We start from the raw sequence: 20,617 nt of genomic DNA on the forward strand, positions 1-20,617 counted from the left end.
TACAACTCAACTGGTGAAGTGGAATATATGGTTATCTCACAAGGTGAGGGCATTTAGCCTGCCATAGGTAATAGTTTGTAAGTTCTACAGATGAAATTGAGAACTTGTGTAAATCCCGCAGTTGTGTAGAAGTGAATTAAGAGAGCTTCTACCATATAGAGAACAATGTGCACACACACATCTCTATGTATGTTTATATATGTATATGTCTCTGTATTATATTTATCTTGTTTCCAGCTACATTACTCAATTATCTTGTTAATTCTAGTAGGCCCTTTTTGAAAGCATATCTTGGGGGTTATAAATAGGTAATCATGTTATCAACAAAAAGATAATTTAATTTCTTCTTTACCAAATTTATATTATTTCCTTTCCTTGCTACAACCTTCAAAATAATGTTGAATACATAATGGTGATAGTGGGTCTGCCTATCTTTTTCTTGATTCAGTAAATATTTATAATATTCGACATGAAGTTTCTTAAATATTTTTGTTAGATTTATTAATAGATACCTTATTTTGTGCTATTGTAACTGGTATCCTTTAAAATTAAAATTTTTAGCTGCTTTTTACTGGTATATAGAAATGCCATTAACTTTCATTTATTGATCCTAGATCCAGTAATCTTGATAAATTTTTTATTATAATTTGTGGTAGATTCTTTGAGTTTTACACAATTATTTAATTTGTAAATAATGACAAAATAGTCTCTTCCTCTCCAATTCTAATACTCCTTTGCTATTTTTCTTGATGCTCTGCAATGGCTAAAACTCCAGCATAAAGTAATTGGGAATTATAATAGTTTATTTCCTTGTCTTAGTCTTTATTTTTAAAGGAAATGCCTTAAACATTTTTACTGTCAAGTATTATATTCGCTGGAGATGTTTTTGCAGATACCCTTTATTAGGTAGGCTAAGGATGTTCTTTTCTATTCCTTTTTGGTTACAAGTTTTTTGCTTGTTTTTATTATAAATGGCTTGTGAAATTTTTTTGAATGTTTTTCTGCCTCTTTTGAAATGACCATATGATTTTTCTCTTTTAATCTGTTAATAGAGTAAATTGCGTTAATAAATCTCTAATGGTACAACAATTTTTTTTTTTTTAAGATTTTATTTATTTGAGAGAGAGAGACAGAGAGAGAGAGAGAGCATGAGTGGGGTAAAGGGCGGAGGGAGAAGCAGACTCCCCGCTGATCAGGGAGCCCAATGTGGGACTCCATCCCAGGACCCTGGGATCATGACATGAGCCGAAGTCAGATGCTTAACCGACCAAGCCACCCAGGCGTCCCTCTAATGGTACAACAATCTTCTACTCCTGGAGTAGACTCAATTGGTCATTATATTTGTATATATATCACTTGATACAGTTGCTTATATTTTGTTGAAGATTTTTGCATCCATAATGAAGAGTGAAGTTGGATTATAATTTTTTCTTGTCTGGTTTTGTGTATAAAGTTATACTGGCCTCATAAGTCAGTTAGGGGATGTTCATCCTTTTATACACCCTAAAGGAGTTTACAATTGGAATTATCTCTTTCTTGAATCTTGGTAAACTTGCTTATAAAACTTCCTGGACCTGGTGTTTTCTTTGTGGGAAAATTTTTATTAATGGCTATGGGTTGGGTGGTAATCAAATTATTTAGCAATCAATTTGAATGGTCACACTAATCAATCAGAACTGACCCTGGCCGTAAGCAAACAGAATAGTTTACAATTGCATACAAGCTAAATATCAGGCTTATTTACAATTTTAAATTTCTTAAGTCAGTTTTGTAAATTTGTATTTTCAGAAATTTGCCTATTTTACTTGTTTTTAAATTTATTTAAAAATTGCTTGTAATATTTTATCTTTGTAATTGCTGTTGTATTTATGATTTCCTTTTTCTTAAAATTGTATCTGTTCTCTTTCTTCATCAGTTTGCTAAGGGTTTGCCAGTTTTATTAATTTCTTTTCAATGAATCCACATTTTCATTGTTGGTCCTTTCTACTGAATGTTTTATTTCATTAATTTTTGCTCTTTTTATTATTTCCTTTATTCTATTCTATTTAGATTTTTTGTTCTTTTTATAATCTCAACTTTTTTTATTAATGTATTATAAGGCTATCACTTCCTCCATCTACCACTTTAGCTGTATCTCACAAGTTTCCTATAGAATTGTTATTGTTGGTTCTAATTTTTTATTTCCTATTGCTTTCTTTTTTGACCCATGAACAGTTTAGAATTATACATTTAAATTTCCAAGTTTTTTGGGTTATTTTTTGTTATTGCATTGTGGTCAGAGAATGTGTTCTATATGATAGTGATTTTTTGGCCTTTGTTGAGACTTACTTTCTAGGCTAGTACATTGTCAATTATAACTGTTCCTGGGAACAGAAAGTGTATTCTCCACTTATTGGGTACAGGCATCTATATATGTTTATTAGACCTGGTTTGTTTATTGTGATGGTCAAATCATCCCTATTATTACTGATATTTTTATCTTGTCAGTTTCTGGCAAAGATTCGTTCAAGTCTACCTCAATCAGAGTGTATTTGTCAATTTCTTTTTCTTGTTTTGTCATTTTTTGCTTGACATTTTTTGAAGCTATCTTATTAGAAGTATGTGAGTTTAGAAATGCTTACGTTTTGGGGCGCCTGGGTGGCTCAGTCGTTAAGCGTCTGCCTTCGGCTCAGGTCATGATCCCAGGGTCCTGGGATCGAGTCCCACATCGGGCTCCCTGTTCAGCGGGAAGCCTGCTTCTCCCTCTCCCACTCCCCCTGCTTGTGTTCCTGCTCTCGCTATCTCTCTCTCTATCAAATAAATAAATAAAAATCTAAAAAAAAAAAAGAAAGAAAGAAATGCTTACGTTTTTCTAATGAATTGGACCTTCCTTAGGTAATAAACCTCTATCTTTAGTAATGTTGTTTACTTTTACTTGTCACTCTTCTGTGAACTTGTTTTACACGTCTCATGTAAACAACATGTAGCAAAATTTTGCTTTCTATCTAATCTGATAAAAAGGTTGGCTCACTTACCCTTATTGTTATTTTAATTATTTGAATTTCATTTCTACCATTTTACTTTATGCATTCTATTATTCTGCCTTTTCTATATTCTTCTTTTATCTTCTTGACTTTTTGGGGGATTGTTTTATGTTGTTTTTTTTTTTCCTTAATCTATTTTCCTCTTTATTAGCTTGGAGCTTATACCTTTGTTTCTTAATATTTTACGAGGTGTTCTATAATTTTAACATACATATGTGTATGTGTAATTTAATAAAGTATGTAACTAATAAAGTGTGTAATTTAATAAGTTTTGAAGTTAGTGTTTTACCCTCCTGAACAAAGTACAGACCTCTGATGCCTTATTCCTGATTATCTCCTCCCAACTTACATGCCATTTTTACCAGCATTTTAGTTGTATATATATTTTTTAATCTTATAATTAAGACATTACTATTGTTGTTTACCACAGTGATTGGCTAGATTTACCCATGTGTTTATTATTTTCTTTGCTATCTGCTCTGGATCTAAGACCTACTTTCTGGGATGAGTTTTCTTCATCCTAGAATACATCCTGTAGAAATTTCTCTGGTGAGTGATAGTAAACTTTCATTTTGTGTTTGTTGGAAAATGTTTTTATTTTGCCCTCATAAAAGATAGTTTTGCTAGATATAGAAGTCTAGCCTGTCAATTATTTTCTCTCTGCATTTTGAAAATATTGTTCCACTGCCTTCTGGCATCCATTGTTGCTGTTGATAAGTATACCATAAGTCTGTTTTTCCCTTGTGGTTAATCTGTATTTTTCTCCCTGGCTGCTTTAAGATTTTCTTTTTGTCAGCATTTGACCACAGTGTGTCTTGGTATGAATGCCTTTTTATTTCTCCTGCCTTGAATTTTTGAGGCATGTGGTAACTTTTATGATAAAACAGGAGGGCCACTCTAAAATGGTCACATTTTACCCTTGCCTATCCTTACCCCCTTATAACACCACTTTCTTTGAATGCAATTGTAGGATCATGAGGTGATAAAAACAAGAATGGAGAAATGGAACCCATGTTCTTGATAACCTCACTGAACACAGATTGCCTACCTCTAGACTTCATGTTATAGGAGAAAAATAATTGCCTTTTTTGCTTAATGTCTACTCTTTAGTCAGATAGTCTGTGGCCCCAAAATAATCTTAAAACATAATACTTTATTTTTCCCTGTGAAATGCAAACAGAACATTGTAACAGAGTAAGTGCTCAATGTTTTTCAAATAACCACTGCTCATTTTGTATCATGTACCTGAAGAAATCTGTTTTATTTTTATGCATATGTATGCCTTAATTAATGACTAGTAAGAAAAGATTAATCACTTATTAAAGACAACTTGTAGGATTTTGCCTTCCATTGAAAATTTATTTGGAAATCTGTATATATTGAGATTACTTTTTAAACTTAGTGTTGTGACTCATGTTGTCATTTAAACAGAAATCTTAGGTCTTACAAGTAAAAGGAAGATCATTTTAAAGTTATTTCTGCTGTTGGCATTCCCATGTCATGCCATTAATTCTTAAGGAGATTTGTTTTAAGTGGGGAACACTGTGAAAATATATTTGTCTTGTTTGGACAAAAGTCATGCAAGTGCAGAAAAATAATTTTATTAGTTAAAAGAAATGAAGAGTCTGGTTTATGGATATGTATAAAAACTACTCTTTTGTTTGAATGCTCTTTTGTTTTAATGGTATAGCAACCATTAAAATTAAAAGATTGGAAATTCTGGGATTCCTGGGTGGCTCAGTCAGTTAAGCGTCTGCCTTCTCCTCAGGTCATGATCCCAGGGTCCTGGGATTGAGTCTTACATTGGCCTCCTTGCTCAGCAGGGAGCCTGCTTCTCCCTCTGCCTGATGCTGCCCTTGCTTTTGCACACTCTCCCTCTCTATCTAACAAATAAATAAATAAAATCTTAAAAAAAAAGATTGGATTCTGTTAAAAGCTCTAAGTGCTTGACTCCAAATGCTTTTTTGCATTTTGTCTTTATATATCTGCACATTATATTTCAAATAATCAGCACTTGATGTTTGAAAAATAACATCCCAACTAATCACTCCAAACAGAACTTAATAATTGAACATTTTAGAATCCCAAAATTCTTCTGTGTATATTAACTCATTGTTATTGGTGGCATTTATCCATACTTCCCATTCCTTTCCTAGTGAATAACTACTTCATTCATTCACCAAATATTTATTTATTAAACTGCCTACTATTAAAGTAACTAATGGCTTGTGGGGTCACAATGCCTGCCAGATATGATTCCTGTCCTCATGGAATTTCAGCCTTAGAGGGAAGCCCTATCAATCAAATAATCAAATAAAAAATTATGGCTTCAGCAAGTGCCACAAAAGAGAAATAAGTGGTCCTAATAAAGGACATTTGAACTAGTCAGCAAGGTCAGAAAAGGCTTCTTGAGTCTGAAGAGTAGAAGTTAAGTGAGTGAAGGAAGGAGAAAGTGAAAATAGACATAGGCAAGGTACAGTGAGAAGAGGTAGCCTGGTGTATATGAGCAAATAGGAGAAGGCCAGTGTGGCTAGAGCAGGAAATGAAGCTGTTACAGGTGGGTACAGGCAGGAAAATGCAGGGTCTTACACAGGGGGGCCACAATAGATGTGGAGTAATGAGGCTAAAACAAGGGATGAGAGTAGCTTGAAGATGGAGAGAAGATGGATTTGAGAGCTATTTAGAAGTCAATAATTACAAGTTTGGGTGATGGATCGGTTGTTGGAAATCGGCAGGTGTCAAGGATGACACAATTTTCCAGCTTGTGCAATTTAATGGATGTAGTAGCATTTACTCAGATATGGGCCATTGGAAGGGTACCAGGTTTGGGGGGAAAGTCATGAGTCCTGCCTTAGACATGTTGAGTTTGAGATATCCAGAAGGAAATCCCAAGTAGGCAACTAGATATACAGGCTTTTGGAGCCCAGAAGAGACATCTAAATGAGAGGGATAGATGCAGGTAAGTGGTAGTCTAAGCCTAGGGCACAAGGAAGATCCTTCAAAGAGATAACACTTTAAGACTAGGAGAAGAAACAGGAGCTAAAAGGGAGAGTACCTATCACCTGAGAGGACTTCTCAGAGTTCTCCACTGAAGAACTTCTAAAAGCAGAAGAAAGTGAATATGAATAAGAAGCAATCTGTGGTCAAGACCCAAAACTTGACTGCAGGCATGAAATTTGGGCACACTTTACATTTCAGGAGTACCTAATATATCCTTGTTTGGTTTCATATAACAACAGAAAACAAAACTTTCAGGTTTTACCCTCAAGTGAAATTGATAACTCTAGGAAGGTATTTCTCTTCTGGCTATGTACATCCTCTGATACAATCCTAAACTCTTCTGTCTGGGAGCATGGATGCCCCATTTCAAGAATCATGAAAGTACAATTCTTTTTTAGAAAGCCAGGAAATTGTAAACCCAGAGAGGATGGGAGACTGTCAAAGGTTATACATCAAATTAGTAGCAGAATGCTGACAGAGCCTGGCTCTCATGATTCCTAACCAGTGTTTAACCCATCAGGAAATATCAAATGTCAAACAAAAGTTAATAGTTATCAAACACCTACTAAGATCGAGGTAGTGTTCTTTCCACTACCCCATAAATCCATGTCAGACTTCTCTAGAGTTTTAGAACCCAGTAATGCCATCTAAGGCATGTGAAATACACAACTCTTGTGTCATTAGGTTTGATCTGTACTCAGAGACCAATCACTCATTCTTAGGAGACAAAACAGATGAAAATCAAGATGAATCGGAGGATCTGGCTTGAGGGGATTGCCCATGTAAGTGGGAAGGAGAAGGAGAGAGTGGGATAGAGAGAGAAAGACAGAGAGAGAGAAAATACAGAGTGGGAAGGAGATTAAAATAATCAGTCCCCATTACTCTTTTTCTTCTCTCTTCCAATCAGTTCCGATGTCTTTTGAAAGTAGGCATATCTTTCTAAGAAGGAGCAATCTGCAAGTGAGCTCGGAGGCAGACGTGACATTGGTTGACCTGTGGGAAGCTCTCATGTTCATCCAATGCTAACTGCATTCTGGGAATACCAGATGCAGTTCTCAAGGTGAGTTTGCTGAGACAGAATGTGATTGTGTCCTGCAGTGGGACGCATAGTGCAAGCATACCAGGGAAGCTCAGAACTCATATTTTAACCTCCTTCTTTCCCTAACACAAAGACATACTTTCACAGAAATTAAGGAGCTGGGCTCCTGCGGGGGTTTCTAAAACAAAAATATACTTGAGAAGTTTGTTTCCCTAGGTGAACACTGCTGGATTTCCCCCTCATTTGGAGTAGGAAATCCCACTTTAAGTTTCTGCATAAACAGAACTGTTCCAATGGCCAGGGCAGTCACTGCAGACTCAGTAGCGTTTCTATAACAGACAGATGGAGATCGAGAAACGTGCAGTCATGCTTGGGGTTTAAAAGCTGATTCTACAGTTGACCAGATTCCTGCAATCCCCATGACAGATGCACGAGTAAGAGGATTCCACTGGTCCATCTACCTCACGATCCTTGATTGATGTGGCCCAGCCTTCTTACGGGGTCAAAATGTCACACACATTTTTAAACAATTAAAGTCGTCATATCTTAAAATAGGAGAAACAGGAGCCTAGTTGAACATTCTGCCAGCAGCCATTTCTGTCATGAGGAAGATTGCAGCTTGACCTGCTGTTGAGGAGAATGGCTGCAGTGGGGTGTTTGGATTTCCTTCTCTTTCCACTATGTCCCTGATCATTAAAATGGGGGATCTCCACAGAGTTAAAGGTTATTTTACACAGGAAGCACATTCAGTATTAGTACAACAAATGTTTTCCTTTCTTCAGCTATGGAAGAGCTCTACTCACAGAGTCGTGATAAAGCAGAGCATCAGCCCTTTCCGCTCGGATATCAATAAGTCTTACACTTCAAAATTGCTGACCTAAAAAGGATACTTGAGAAGGAGCAGATCTTTTTTTTTCTTTTAAAGAAAGCAACACCAGAAGCAGTCCGATTTCCTTGTACACTTAGATGCATACAAAAAAGAAAAGTGAGTCACTCTGAGTTTCTAACTTTAGTTTATAGAAACAAAGCACTGAATCATGTAACTTGTCAAAGAGGACCTAGATATAGTTTTATCTAGATAACGCTCATATTAAAAGAATCTGAAAATCTATTTTTGTGGTAGAGTTATGGGATTGAAGCTACAACTGTCTACTCACTATCAATTTTGCAGATCAGGATGTTGCTATAAAGAACATTCCAATAGAGGTATTATGGGGCCATCTTATAGCAGAGCCTACGTTCATTCAGAATCAGCCATCCTCAGGTCTAACCTTCTTCACATCCAGAACTGAAAACAACTATGAAATTAACGTTGGGAAAAACATTGTAGACTCAGTCCTAATACTAATGTTGATCATGCTGTGGATGAAGTAAAGGGTTTTTAAAACTCACCTATTCAGTCCATTGAAAAGTAAATAAAAACATATATGAGGGGCGCCTGGGTGGCTTGGTCAGTTAAGCCTCTGACTTTGGCTCAGGTCATGATCTCAGGGTCCTGGGATGGAGCCTGGAGGTTGGGCTCTGGGCTCAGCAGGGAACCTGCTTCTCCCTCTTCCTCAGCCCCTCCCCCTGCTCGTGCTCTCTCTCTCTCTCTCTCAAATAAAGAAATAAATAAAATCTTTTTATTATTAATCTTTTATTTATTAAAAAAAATGTATGTAAAATATATCCAATAGGCATAATCCAAACTCAAGTCTTTCTGCAAACCAAAACAACTCTCTTAGACTCCTGAAATAACAGAATTAGCCTACTCAAAATAATTAGTCTTATTTCCCGAATCCTTCCATATAAAACTAGTCCCCTATCATGTCTTTGATACTTTTTTATTTTATTTTATTTATTTATTTGACAGAGGCATAGAGAGGGAACACAAGCAGGGGGAGTGGGAGAGGGAGAAGCAGGCTTCCTGCCAAGCAGGGAGCCTGATGTGGCACTCGATCCCAGGACCGTGGGACCATGACCTGAGCCAAAGGCAGACACTTAACAACTGAGCCACCCAGGCGCCCTCATGTCTTTGATACTTTTAAACTTACTTTTATTATCTCTAATACATATGAATACATACATACTTTTATTATCCCTAATACATATCTCTAATACATCTCTAATACATATGAAGCTCTTCTAATGTGTATATAATTATAAAATGTCAATCAACAATCACAAGCAATTATTAATAACAATATTGTGAAATAATCTGTAAAATAGTAATAGCAGTCGAGCTGCCTCTTTTCACCACTCTGCCCTACTGCCTCCCATTAAAGTAAACTAAGCAAAACAAAGTAAATTTGTTGATTCAATGCATTCCAAAGCCATGATTTAGGGAGTACCTGGTGTTTGGAATATTTGCATTACTGCACTCCCAACCATGAGAGGTTTTTTTGTTTGTTTGTTTTCTGTAAGATTTCCTGAAGTCATGGTATATCATTTATCACACACACTGCAATTAAATCCAGTCCCACATAGAGATTTAAAGAATGATTGGTTCAACAAAACCCTTTTCAGCATGACTTTTGTCATGTCTATATTTATCAGGGTCACTCTCCTTGCTTTGTGACCTTGCTCCTCACAGCACAAGCCTGTGGACTGCCTACAGATGAGCATTCTGCTAAGAACTTGCATATCATTCCATGAGACTATCACAGAAAGGAACCAAGTTTAAAAGAGAGGTAGTGTTAGACTTCCCTCAACTATTGCCGAACATGTATTAGGTTCTTTGTAACTGATTTAAGTTCTTGGACATATATCTGTACTTATCATAAGAAGAGTTGCCACTTAATGCCAGGTGCTTTGCTGAGCTTGTTTCGTTACCTGTGTTCAGTCCTCACAACAACCTTTGAAGTTAAATACTATTACTACTTGCCATTTTGCGAATGAGCAAATTTGGTCTCCATTGACTTGCCCAGATCTTGCCAAGTAAGTGACAGAATTGGTGTGTCAAATTCTAGAGCTCAAGCTCTTAACCATTTTACTATGCTAACTGCGTGGAAAATTTGGCAACACTTCCATAAAAACACAGAAATCACTATCTAGCCACAAGCAAAATAAATACTTGTTGAGAGCTTTCATAAAAATTACCAAACGTATTTTGAAGCTGTTTGCAGGCAACACATAAAAAATAAAGAAAAAGAACCATTGTTTCTCTTTGAACAGCATTTTTGTAGCACTTGGTAGGGCCCCTAAGATAGCTGCAGATGGCGGGAGGACCAGATATTACACTATCCAAAGGTGCTTTGGCTAATTACAGTGGTCCCATAAAGAAAGGGACCACCACTATTCAAACTCATGTCTTACAGACCACCACAAACTAAACTGAGAATATATTTCCATCTTGTCCTATTCTGAGACGTTAGCCCATAACTGACTTAAGTAATCACTGACTTAAAGAAACCCCAAATCTGTAGGTACTTAGAGAAAAAAGGCTCTCCTTCTTGAAAAGCCCAGATCTTCCCTTCTTTATCAAAGGTAGCACTGAAATCAGCTCAACGTGAAAAGTGGATGGAACTCAGAAGCTTTTACATACAATGAGACAGCAGCCCCTGCAATTCGTTCCCATTCCATGCTGCCCTGATTACTGACTTCCCATACACAAAATAAGGCAAGCCCAAGGTGTCTTCTCTCTCTCTCCCATAATTTTAAATATGATTGAAAGCATGCTCAAGAAAGCCATTTGCTTGATCCATGTGCTGTCTTCAATCAAATCTCAGCATTCCACTCTAAACACAAAGTATATAGTTTTTTGTGTCAATAAGTATTCAGCTCTGTGAATATGAGGGGTAGGAAGCCTTCGTCTTGGGGGGTGTGGGGAATCCAAGCTTCTCTTCACCTCCTTCCAGAGCCATCAGAATCCCTTAAAGTGAAAGTACTTGTTATTTGTCTTTAGCAAATAAAACAAACAACAACCCTTTGATTCTTAGGAAGCTCTTTCTTGTTAAGGTAACATTCTGTCTGACTTTTATGTTTCAGCATTCATTGTATATTTAATTATTTTAAAAAGTTTTGTTTTAAACCATTACACTTTTTCATAACATAAGATAAACATGGGCAGGCTTTGTTAAAGATTAAAAATAAATTTCACACAAAACTGCAAAATGTGACAAAGATAATACCACGTGGGGTCGGTATGTTCCAAAACACGATTCTCAGGGGGCCCCTCTAAACACACTGCTTCATTAGAATTCTTGTTCTGAAAAGTTTCAGGAAGCCCCTGACTCCAACCCACCCTTTCCTGAAACTGGTGAAAGTATTAAAAAAAAAAAAAATACCACTGAAGTGAAAAAAAAAAGAAAAAGGCAGAATTTCAACACATCAGGGAGGCTTTTTTTGTTTTGTTTTAAGGTTTTATTTATTTGAAAGAGAGAGAGTGTGTGAGAGAGAGAGCACAGGTGGGCGGGGGTTGGGGGGAGAGGTGAGGAGCAGAGGGAAAGGGAGAAGCAGGGTCCCCACTGAGCAGGGAGCCCTACCTTAGGAACATGACCTGAGCCAAAAGCAGACGTCTAACTGACTGAGTCACCCAGGCGCCCCAGGGAGGCATGTTTTGTCTCTTTTTAGACTGTTAACCATGTTCAAAAATGCATTGATACTAACTCTGTAATACCCTTCAAACAGAGAACACACTGGGATAACAATTACAAAAAGAAATATATTTATATCTCTTTTACTAGAAATATTATCAGATGACTGATATTAATTCAACTTGAGAATAATTAGTAGATTATATTACTACATGGAAAACATCATCTCTCTTCAATCTACTGGAGTTTGGTTGTAATCTTGTATAAATAAGTCTTCCCTTTTGGAAATATCAAAAGAGAGAGAAACAGGTTTCCCTCTGTGCCTTATTTTTCAGGCTTATTCCCCAGAATCTGTGAATTTTCTTTTCTTTTCTTTTCTTTTTTAAGATTTTATTTATTTATTTGTCAGAAAGAGAGAGAGAGCACAAGCAGGGGGAGCGGCAGGCAAAGGGAGAAGCAGGCTCCCCGCTGAGCAAGGAGCCTGATGTGGGTGGGACTCAATCTTAGGACCCTGGGATCATGACCCGAGCCAAAGGCCAACTCTTAACCAACTGAGCCACCCAGGCGTCCCAAGAATCTGTGATTTTTCACTTGCTCTTCCATTTTATCCTTTCTCTCTATTGCAATACATTTCCTCTTTCTGCTTAGGAGAGCCATCTCCCCTCTTGGATTTGGGACTGGGATGTCTGAAATACGAATGCAGTTCTTGGAGGGGCGCCTGGGTGGTTCAGTGGGTGGAGCGCCCGACACTTGATTTAGGCTCAGGTCATGATCTCAGGGTCGTGGGATCGAGCCCAGTGGGGAATAGGCTTGGGATTCTCTCCCTCCCTCTCCCTCTGCCCCTCCCCCTGCCCTCTCTCTCTCTCTCTCTCAAATAAATAAATCTTAAAAAACAAAACAAAAAAAACCCTAAATGCAGTTCTTGGAACAGACAGTAGGTGGAGTTGAAAAGCCATGTCTCTCAGCCAGCCTTCATTTCTGGAAGTCCCAAGACAAAAGTGTGAGAAGTCTGAGGTAATGGGATAGAGGATAAGAGCTGCCCAGGAGAGAGAGGGGGACAGACTGGAATCAGAACACATGGCTGTCTCCTCCCTTAGGTATCCATGTTTATGAATAGGACCCAGCTTCCTTACTTTCAAATAGAAAATGATTAGACCCCAATTTAGGAATTCTACCCCAGCTGAAGCAATTCAGTATTTTAGAGCCAACTGATGCTTTGCACAAGGATTTTACAAACTAATGCCAATGATATTACAACATCTAACATGCCAGTGTCATTTGCTAAAACTAAGCAAAGATGTACACATGTAAATGCAATAAAGTATAAAAAGTGGTTTTAAAAAAAAGTTTACAATTACAAGAGTCCTTTTATAGATTCTCTCCTAGCCTCGGGTTCCTGGAAGGAAATATTTTCCATAGGGAATAGTGAAATAGAAAGGTTTTCTAGGGTTTGCCTAAGAGAACAGTTAGAAAATGGACTGCCCAAAGATGTAAAAATGGAACTGTAACTATGGTACTTGGCTCAGAATGGAATGTGATAGGCCATCGGGAAGGAATGCTATTTGTGCTCCCTGGAATGAAGTGGGATTTATTAGTTATTCTTTCCCAGGACCAAAAAATTGACAATTGGTTGGCCTAAATGAAATTGTCACTCTTTGGACAGAGTTGTGGGAATTCAAAAAAAGACAGAAAGTTACAAGTTTAAGTACATTGTGGTTCTGGCATCAGGCCACTGCAGTCTGTGAAAAGTAGGACCAAAAGCAAATTAATTCAGGGTGAAACTTCATAAAAACTGGAATTATATAATCTTGGGATTGGAGATCACGTCTTCCGACCTCCCACCAAAAGCAAAACTCCTCAGAAGGACATCTCCGAAAGATGACCCTCCAGACATTTTCTGGAACACTTTGAGGAAAGAGCTCTAACAACTTTTCGGAATGCCCCATTCCATTCTTGAACCCCTGATTTCAGCATTTCTTAAACGATGGTGGGGAATCTGGAACACACAGACATATTCCTGCAGGTCTAAGAGTTGTATACAAGACCGATAAATTTTGTCTTTTCATTTGGACCATGAACTAGAAAGAACTAATACATAAGCATGTTATGGTGACCCTTTTTTTAAAATTAGACTTTTTGTTTTTTGAGCAGTTTCAGGTTTACAGAGAAAATGAGCGGAAAGTATACAGTTCCCATATACCCCTAAACACTGTACCTCTAATTTCCTTATTATTAATGACTTATATTAATGTGGTACTTTTGTTACAATTGATGAGCCAATATCGATAAATTCTTGCTACATTTTTAAAGTTTATTTATTTATTTATCTAAGTAATCTCTACACCCAATGTGGGGCTCGAACTCATGACCCCAAGATCAAGAGTCGTGTGCTCTACTGACTGAGCCAGCCAGGCACCGCTCTATATATTGCTATTAACTAAAGTTCATTCTTTACATTAAGGTTCACTCTTTGTGTTGTACATTCTATGCGCTTTGACAAATGTAGTGAAATCTTTTTATCTGAGGACCACCAGAATATATTTGTCAGTGCTTATTTTGTTTATGGGCTACGAGAATAGTTCTACTTTAATTGTTTGGGATGAATAAGAAAAGAACAGTATTGGATTCAACAGGCAACAAATGGTGTCAGTTTTAGTGAAAGAAAGTGCATCACAGCATGCCTCCTAAATGAAGGTTTCTCTGCGGTTCAGAAAAAGAAATATGTTAGGTTTGGGTTATCACAATTTATGTGGTGGTCTGCACCTGCCCAAGACAAAGCCATTGATACCATAGTCAGGTTCTGAATGGTGATTTTGTTTCAGCAAAACAAAATAATCTGTCACGTTGAAATATGGTTATTTAAATATTGTTGCCATCGCTTTGTTTACATTTAATTTATACATTTGTAGATGTAGTTTGTACCTTTAATTTGTAAATTTGTGTAACTGTAAGCATAAGGACTTTGTACCTAGCTGTATGCCTATAATTAAGAAACATCATAGAAAAAATGTTTGTAAACCTTGGGATTTGCAAGAGTATTTTTTCTCTATCAGAAGGTCTGTATATGACTCAGATTTAAGAAACTCCGTTCTAAGCATTAGTTTTTCCCTATATGGAGTGCAGAGCTTCCTCCTTGCGATCTGCACGCACTTATTCTAGTTCTGCCCCCTGGAACCTAATGCTTCCTCCACACAACAGCCCTCTAAGTATTTAAGTGGAACAGTTGCTTAGTTTGTAGCTTTCTCTTTTACAGTTTAAGGGGCTGCAACAGATTAATATAGATTGAATATATGTATCATTCCTGGAGGGCAAATTATAACCCTACTCCACCCCCTTCCACTGATTGTCACACACCAGGGTATTAGAGCTGAGGCTAAGATCTGCTTCTCTCATTTACCAGCTCTCTCAAAAGTGAGAACAAGCTCAGCCTGGCCTGATTTGTTCTTAGTGAGTTCATATCAACTCTTGGGGTGCCTCCTTTTCTGAATGTTCATGGTCACGTCCAACTGAAGTGTTATAGTTTCTGTAATACAGCCTTTACCCATTTGAAAACTGGGACAATGTTTTCCTATGACCAGTGCTTTGGAAACTCTCATTCTATATGATTTCCCAAAGAGAACTGGGAGTGGTTCTCCAGGCAAAACCTCGTGTTATTTTTTCCCAGTACTATAGTTCTAATTACCTGGAATGAAGGATGAGCAGAGCTCACTGGAGAGTACTGAATCACTGATAACCAAAAGCGTTAAGAAGTTACTGCCTGGAGTCTTTGAAGCTCTAGTTGAAGTTGCGATTTTGGGTTTGGGGTCAAGGTAAGCTGGACCTAAGGGCTCTGTGGAATTGGAAGAGGTGTTAGCTGGTTGCTAAAACAAAATAAGGACTCTATGAGGAGAATCCATTCTTCTTCTAGCATGAAAGATGGCAGTGTGTCTCTGACCAAAAAGAGAGTCAACAGAAAAACCAAAGAAAAAGTAGAAGTCAGTGACCTCAAGAATTGAGAGCAGGTTGGCATGAGGTGTGAGGAAAGTTTTCCTCAAATAGGAAGTTGAAGAATGAGCACATAGGAGAGCCTATCCTGAAGTACCATATATATGGATGCCCACAGAAGGTGTGTGTATGTATACGCACATGCATGTGTGTGTGACACAGAGCAGAACTGGAGGGGAGGCAATTTTGCAAGCAGTCTAACCTACACAGCTTGACCTTCAAAGACTAGGAGAAAGAGCATTCTCACCAGCTACCTTTCAGTAATGTGATTTTGACTAATGTTTGCATTTAATTATGGGACCTTTAAGAGGAAACTACAAATTTTGATCGTTCAAAGCCAGGAGGTAACTCCTGTTGGAATCAGTGGTGATGAGGAAGGCTGTAAAGGAGAGCCAAGGCCAACCCTTGCTGATTCAGGTGTACTGCTTTGATATACTCCTGGTTACATAAAGACAAGCCCGGGTATTCTGCATGTAACAAAGGAGCATAGATGGTGAAGACAGACAAGTCTGCATAAGGGTCCTTGCTCCATCATTTACTAGGTGTGACCTGAGCAAACTTACTTCTCTGCTGCACATTTTTGATCCTTGGTAAAATAGGGTGATAATAATATACTTAGCTCACAGGGTTGTGGAGAGAATGAAGTGAGTTAAGGTATACATGAAGTACTTAAAGAGTAGCCCATGGCAAGTGTCATAATGTGTAAGAATTATTATTTTACCTTGGCCTTCCCTATAAAGGAAGCTGGGAACATGGGTATGTAGCTAAGGAAAAAGGAATGACTGCAAGTGACTTAAAGTGATCATGACTGTCCCCTGGTGTTGTCACAGGAGTGCTTTCCCTGAGAACAGGCATTCCTCCCCTGGCAGCTACAGAAAATCTGAGCTGTGTCAGCAAGGACAAAGATGGAAGGTAGTAAGGCCGGTTGGAGAAGCTGCAGACTGTGTTTGCCACATACCTTGATGTACAAGTGAGGCGCAGAGAAGCATGAAGCCCCCCAGGGGGGCACAGCTCCTTGGAAGTTAACCGTGGCAAAATCCAGGGCTCTTGTTTCACTATTTCTTTTTGGTACGAAATTATTTGATAGCTACATGCTTCTGAACTATCATGGCCCTGGTACAAAGTTCTGATATACAAAAATGTATAGATCCTAGCACTTCTGAAGAACAAAGTACAGCTCTTCCATGAACGTGCACCAGTCACTTAAGTGTCACTTAAAATACGAGTGCATCCGATTTGGAGCACATCCTGCATAGGCTACTTGGTCATGATTTTCAGGGTGTCTTCGTCTGAGATGTTCTGCTTGGCTCGTTTGCCGAGAGATCTTCCAATATCTTTAAGAACATATGACACTTCCATTCCTGGGCATATACTCCCGCTTTTAGAGTTCAGACTGAAATGAGTTAGCTACTTGCTGCCAACCCACTCATTCCATTTTGAAGCAACGCACATATCCAATATTAGAGGGAGAGTTAAATGCTGATTCCATTATGAAATATGCGGAAACTCATCTCATCAATGTAAAGGCTGTGTAGCAACAAGAAGTGTTGGTGTTGTAATTCATGTTAAGGAAACAGAGCAGTATAGCAGACGCTCTGGGTCCGCCCCTGCCACTCAGGGCTCTCAGTCTTTCCAGCCAAGTTCCAGCTGCCAGATTGAGCATCTCTGAACCTGGTGGCTCTTTCTTGGCCACCCCCACCTGGGGACATACCCAGAGCTGAGGAATTGGCTCCCCTTCTCCCCCCTCCCCCCCCCAGCAGTCCTCAAACAATGACTGTGGGGAGTTGATGTATAAAGGGCCCAGCTCCATCACCCTAGAGTAGAATTATTCTGAGGTGTGTGTTTTGCATCATGTCCCCAAATTTTCTTGGGGAATACGCTTCTATCACTTCCCAAGTACACTTTTCATTGACTGCTTCCCCTCCCTATAGTACTTCCCCACTACCCAACCAGCATTGCCTGCATTTCCCACAGAAATTACTATTTCTCAGGGTCTGCTTCTGGGCAAATCCAAACCAAGACCTGCAGACTAGGGAAAGGAAGACTAGCTCTCTTTGCCACCATGGCTGATGTGTGGCAGGCCAGGAGGAAAAGGAAATAACCACAATGGCAAGCACTGAATGGGGATGGTGAGAGCACGTTAGAGTTTATCCCCTCTATCTTCTAAACTTTCGGTGAAGTTGTTATATGACTTTTAAATGTCTTTTTTGTTTTCTATTTTTAAACAGCAATGAAAACATCTGCATGCCCCAAATCCACATGCCCAGAAGGCTGGAAACAGATGTAAGCAATAGCTATGGAAGAAGTGGGCTGCCCCCAGAATAGTCTGCTGTAAGGAGAACAGGTGAGAACACAGGAGGCACTGAAGTTTGGGAGCAGGTCAAGAGTGGAAGGATATAACCTTGTAGAAACCAGACCTCAATCTGGTCCACATTTAACATCTACCTAAACTCAGAGTTTACAATGTTTAGCACTGAAGTACAGAAATGTCTCTTTTTTTCAAAGAATAAACTATAAATACAAACACATATTGCATTCATTCCTATTTTCTTTCTAAATTCTAAATAACTAAGCTTTTTTTTGGAAAATTCCTTCCTAGATAAGTGAAATCATTTCTGTTTTAAAATTGTGATCTACAGTTTATATGATCAGAGCTTCTTTTATTTTACTGAGCTATTTTCCATGTAAAATCTATTTTTAATCTGAACAGGTGAATTTAATTATCTTGCTTCTAGAAATATTATAACAGGCTGTAGAAACTAACATATTTCTTAATTTTTTTCATCGTTTTCTTCTTTAGAACACTCGATTTATTTTTTTAAAAGATTTTATTTATTTATTTGACAGAGAGAGAGAGCACAAGCAGGGAGAATGGCAGGCAGAGGCAGAGGGAGAAGCAGCCTCCCCGCAGAGCAGGGGAAGCCCGATGTATGACTCGATCCCAGGACCCCAGGATCATGACCCGAGCCAAAGGCAGTTGCTTTACCAACCGAGCCACCCAGGCGCCCAGAACACTTGATTTAAAAATACATACACACACACACATGCACACACAATTGATTCTATTGCAAAGGGAATTTAGGTCCCAAACCGAGAGCTAAGCAGATTACAGGTGCAAAGCCAAAGTATTTGGGTGTGTGGTCTATGAGAAAATATTGTACCCAACAGTATCACTTTGAAATGGAAAGGAGTGGATAGCTACCGCATCCAAGAGGGTGATTTTATTTGAATGGCTAATTAACCCAACTTACAAGTTTTTCTTCTCCTATAGACAAAGAGAGGGTGGGGTAACCTTCTACCAGTAAAATAAGGAAGGAAAATGTGCTCTTTACCTCCTATTATCTTTATCTCATGGGAAGACCGATAATGGCTGTGTAATGTAGTGCTGAAAGACCGCATGTTTTAGAGCTGGGGAGATCTAGGTTCAAATCCTGATTCAGCCACTCATTGGGAGACCTTGGGCAAGTTTCTTAACTTCTCAGTGCCTCAGTTTTTTTCCTCTTTAAAATCAGCATTACACCCAACAGTGACAGCCTTTCGTCAAAACAAAACCAGAAAGCAACTGCAATGCCCATCAATAGAAGAATGTGCGGGAAAAAGACACAGCAGAGAAAGCAAAGGAATGGCATCGCCTCATGAAAACATCAATGAATGTAAGGAATACGATGCTGAGTGAAGAAAAGTGTGCCACTCTTTTTATAAAGTCCAAAAATAATGAAAACTCAGCAGTAAAGTATGAGGCAAACAGTATAAAAAGAAATACAAAATTCTGGAGAGTGGTTATGTGTGGGAGAGCAAGAGAAGGGGATGGGAGGAGCACAGAGATGGACGTAAGTTATTAACGTTCTTGTTCTTGGGTTGGGCGGGAAGTTCATTGGCAAGTTCATTTTATTACTTAAAATGTAAGTAAAGGTTTTGAGAGAACACGGGAGTTCCTTGAGGGTATTATGCTAAACAAAATAAGCCAGACTGAGAAAGACAAATACCATCCAAGTTCAGTCATAAGCGGAATCTAAAAAAAAACAAAAACAAAAAAACACACAAAACAAATGAATAAACAAACAAAAAGCAGAATCAGATCCCCAATACAGAGAACAAACTGATGGTTGCCAGAGGGGAAAAGGATGGAGGGATGGGCAAAATGGGCAAAGGGGAGCAGGAGGTATAGCCTTCCAGTTATGGAATGAATAAGTCACAAGAACGAAATGCACAGCATAGGAAATAGAGTCAATGGTATTGTAATAATGTTGTGTGGTGAAGGATGGGAGCTCCACTTGCAGTGAACAGAACATAATGTATAAACTTGTTAAATCACTATGTTGTACACCTGAAACTGATATAATGTTGTGTGTCAACTTTATTCCAGAAATATATGAATAAATGAATAAAAGAGATGAATGAAAAAGGGCCATGCCTGGAACAATGACAGTGCGTTCTGAATTTAAGATTACGATTAACACAATGTTGTGGGAGTGCATCTGAAATTGAAAAAAAAAACAAAATAGACAAAATCGTACCTAAATCATAGAGTTGTTACAAGAAGTAAATGAGAAAATGCATGTCAAATGCTTAATGGATTGCCCAGAAACTAGTCCATCTTTAATAGATGATATCTCAAGCAAAACCATATCTTTTGCAAAACCATAGTTTTTAGACTCTTTCAGGCTTTAGAAATGTCTCATATATTTAGCATATATCAATTTCAAACCAATGAGATTAATTATAAAACTGTGTTGTCAGCTCAGTTCTGCATGATTATCACAGAAGAATAGAACAGATAGATCCTTGCATTCAGCCATCCCTCTTCCAGGGCCTACAATGTGCTAGGTATTGTTTTGGGTCCTGAAGATGGTGGTGAGTATAGAAGATCTAGTGCTCACCATTGTGAGTGCACAGGGTGGTGAAGGAGAAAACAAATAATCACGTGGCTCTCAAGGTGATCAGGGCTAGGAAGGAGAGGTGCACAGGGGGAGATGTGAGCTTGCACTGCTGATCCTCAGAGAAGCAGCATGGCATAGGGTATGGAGCACAGACTGGAACCAACCGCCAAGGGGCTA

General features: G+C 38.4%; 1 long non-coding RNA gene across 1 annotated transcript; it reads left to right on the forward strand.

Annotated features, from left to right (window-relative positions):
- The first annotated feature begins 6,953 nt into the window (after positions 1 to 6,953).
- Positions 6,954 to 19,956, forward strand: LOC118526078 (uncharacterized). The gene is made up of 3 exons (XR_013446736.1): positions 6,954 to 7,083; positions 17,789 to 17,904; positions 19,073 to 19,956. It is a non-coding gene; the product is annotated as an uncharacterized LOC118526078 (long non-coding RNA).
- The last annotated feature ends 661 nt before the right edge of the window (positions 19,957 to 20,617 follow it).

The sequence above is a fragment of the Halichoerus grypus genome, chromosome 4 (genome assembly GCF_964656455.1).
Source record: "Halichoerus grypus chromosome 4, mHalGry1.hap1.1, whole genome shotgun sequence".
In the NCBI taxonomy this organism is placed as follows: domain Eukaryota; kingdom Metazoa; phylum Chordata; class Mammalia; order Carnivora; family Phocidae; genus Halichoerus; species Halichoerus grypus.